The following is a 3662-nucleotide window of genomic DNA, read 5'->3' as shown; positions in this document are numbered from 1 at the left end:
CTGAATCACTGGCACTGCCTCCCGCTGCAACTTGTGGTTTCCATAGTGATGTCTCAGTGAACTGTACTCAGCAGAACCTGACTGTTTAAAGACATGAGCAGTTTCCTGGGATTTGAGCTTTTAAGTAATCTAGACATGGGAACATGACTTTGACTGTTTTGAAATGTAACTTTACCAGTCAAAATCTTTTGGAGTAAAACACACAGATATGTTTTCGGAAGGGAGGTTGTTAGGGTAGAACCCTGAGGAAGGAAATAAGGATGGCGGTAATGAGAAAGGATTGCTTAAGGAGACAGAGAAACGTTAGTAAATACAAAGGATTTATAGCAGCCTCTCGGGAAAAAAAAGTTACATCAAATGCCTTATTAAATCTTGTCATTTGGTTACTGCAACGACCCTTATCTTTGATAGAACCAGAGAAAGCAGACTGTTATTCAACTTATTTTTCTTATAATTTCCACTCATAATCTCGTTTTCAGAAAAAAGGAAGGGAAAGGAGCAACCTATTTCCCCCTACTGCTACCTGTTTAGCAGTGTGGGCACACAACAGTCTTTCTGTCTTTTTCTTCCTTTCTTCCTTCTTTCCTCCTTTCCTTCCTTCCTTCTTCCTCTCCTACATTTCTTCTTCTTTCTCCTCCTTCTTTATCTTCTACATTTTTTAAATTACAGAACAAATTAGAGAGGTTTTTCAAAATTGGTGTGACATCCATGTGAATTCTAAGTAAGGCATTTTAAGTTCTTGACCATTCATGGTCAGCTTGGATATTTGAGCAATGAATCCAAAATTGGTTGCAACCTAGTGAACATCAGAGATCTATACAGGGCCTTAAAGCCCTGTATTTGAAAGTACTAAAGCATTTCTGTGGTATCCAGAAAAGGGTCCATACAGCATTGTTCTTGGTTCCCACGTAACTTAAAAGGAAACTGTCCAGAGCTCTTGATGTCCTGCAAATGAAGGAGGACGATATCCTCAAATTTCTTGCAGCAAGAACCCACCTAAGTAGCACCAACCTTGACTTCCAAAGGGAACAGTACATCTACAAAAGGAAAAGCGATGGCATCTACACCATAAATTTGAAGAGAACCTGCTGGCAGCTCATGCCATTGTTGCTATTGAAAACCCAGCTGATGTCAGTATCATATCATCCAGGAATACTGGCCAGTGAGCTGTGCTGAAGTTTGCTGCTGCCACTGGAGCCACTCCTATTGCTGGCTGCTTCACTCCAGGGCCCTTCACTAACCAGATGCAGGCGTCCGTCTGGGAGCCGAGACTTCTGGTGGTTACTGATCCCAGGGCCAGCCGCCAGCCTCTCACAGAGGCATCTCATGTTAACCTGCCCACCATCGCCCTGTGTAACACAGACTCTCTTCTGTGCTACGTGGACATTGCCATCCTTTGCAACAACAAGGGAGCCCACTCAGTGGGGCTGATGCGGTGGATGCTGACCTGGGAAGTTCTGCGCATGTGTGACACCATCTCCCGTGAACACCTGTGGGAGGTCATGCCCGATCTCTACTTCTGCAGAGACCCCGAAGAGATTGAAAAGGAGCAGCCCGCTGCTAAAAAGGCTATGACCACGGAGGAATTTCAGAGTGAAAGACTGTTGCAGCTCCTGAGTTCGCTGCCCCTCAGCCGGAAGTCGCAGACTTGCCCGAAGGCGTGCAGGTGCCCTCTGTGTGTATGCAACAGTTTCCCACTGAAGACTGGTCTGCAGCCCCCACTGCTCAGGCCAGTGACTGGGTAGGAACAACCACTGAGTGGTCTTAAGCAGGTCTTCCACATATTCTTAAACAAAATGGTAATAAGGTTGATGGAAAACAAAGTTTCTATAAGTTTTTTTTAAAAAAGAAAGTACTAAATAAATATTTGATTATTTGGTAAAAGGGATTTAAAACCATATAATAAATCAGTGTTTTCCAGCTTTTTGGTATTCTGACCCTTGTAATAGTGCTAACTGTGCATACATTGTAAAGTAAACATTAAGTTAGCTTTGATCCCTTCCCTTAAAGTTATTGAATAGCTAGAGTTAAATCAGGACCAAGAACTCTTTCACTGAACGAATGAACGATTGAATGATTAAAGGAGCATCCTTTCATTTAGTCAACATTTATTGAGTCCCAGCCGTAGGGGGATGTGTTTTTAAGTCAACTTCATGCCTGGATCTCTTCACAAGCACTGAAGCTCCTGTCCAAAAATGGGTTTATTATTTTGCTCTAACTCCCAAATTTCATTTCTTTCTGCATTTTCTATTTCTGAATGGCACATCTCCCACAAAGATACCCAGACAGAAACCTGGTGTAAGGAAGCAAATTATTAATAATAATAGTAATAATAATTACTAATGTTTAGTGAACAGTCATAACACTATAAATGCTTTGTACACACTTAAATTAATCTACTTTCAATTCTCATAATAACCCCAAAAGGAAGGCCCTGTTATAATCCATATTTAGTTTCTGTACTCTGCACTAAATCTATAAAAGGTGATAAAAGGAATTCAGTCTTAAAGAAGATAGACATGAAAAGAAATAACTGCAATACATTATGATGCCTTAGCAGGATACTGTAGGAGCACCCAAGAGGAAAAGCTGAACTTCCTGCTGGGGAAGGAAGAAGCCCTCCGGAGATGAATGATGTTTATCAAAGGGCAGCTGGTTCTGGCATATTGCATGGGTGAGTAGAAATACAGCAAGGCTATTTTCAAAATAAATCTGTGATCCCTCATTCAGATATGTCACTATTAATGAAAGAACCTGTTGTAGCAATGCTGTTATCAGAAACTTATTACCCTAGATCAAATGACATATAAGGTGTAGTCTAATATTCTCTAGAGAAGCAAGAGGGTTTGGGGCTAGAAATTTCATTAAGTACTAAAGATTAATGGATCTATAAGAACAAAAATATATATTTAGAGGTCTTAGGACACAAGGTAGAAAGGAAGGTATGAGAAGTGGAGGCAGTGAGCCAGAGCAGGGTGTGCTGCAGATCCTGGTGGACAGGCCCATGACAAGATCACCCAGCAGTGACAGAAAATAGGCTTCCAGCAGGTGCGTACACACACATACCCATGCATACATGAAGGCTGGCAGCAGCAAACAGGGAAGACACCTCTTCTGATCTTTATACTCGTAATTCATCCAAACAAAGGAGGAAATCAGTTTTACTTTTAGGGCCAGCTTTAAAAGTAGGCCTGAATGATTTTGTGATTCCTGTCTCCTTATTTGAGCATGCCACAGTTTTGTTATATATTGGGGATCATTTTGTTGCAAGGAACAATATTTTCCTCAAGTTAGTTCAAGAAATTTGTGGGCAAGAGTCTTACAGAAATCCAAGGACAGGAAGCCCAGTACAACTGAGCCAGAGACATCCAGGGCTCTAGAGCTGGCATTGGAGAGTCACAAAGAAACAAGACTCCTTCTGCATCTGTTCTTTTAATTCTCTACCAACTGGCTCCTTCTCCTTACTCGTCATTTCTACTCTTCTATAACTTCAGCTCTTCGTGTACCAAAATGGCTGCCCCAGCCTGATGCAACATGACTTTTCAGTTCCAATTGGCTACTTCTCTTTGTCTTTCAATCTCAGTTCCCCAGAGAGGAAAATCCCTTAACGGGGGTCACCTATTCGGAGGCAGAGTCTTTTGTGCAGTGGCAAATCTAGGAGG

General features: G+C 41.8%; 1 pseudogene; it reads left to right on the top strand.

Annotated features, from left to right (window-relative positions):
- The first annotated feature begins 628 nt into the window (after positions 1-628).
- Positions 629-2541, top strand: LOC120595439 (40S ribosomal protein SA-like; annotated as a pseudogene).
- Positions 2542-3662: the final 1121 nt, after the last annotated feature.

The sequence above is a fragment of the Pteropus medius genome, unplaced genomic scaffold (genome assembly GCF_902729225.1).
Source record: "Pteropus medius unplaced genomic scaffold, Ma_sr-lr_union100, whole genome shotgun sequence".
Taxonomy (NCBI): domain Eukaryota; kingdom Metazoa; phylum Chordata; class Mammalia; order Chiroptera; family Pteropodidae; genus Pteropus; species Pteropus medius.
Note: the sequence above shows the minus strand (reverse complement) of the source record. Positions and strands in the feature narration are given on the sequence as shown.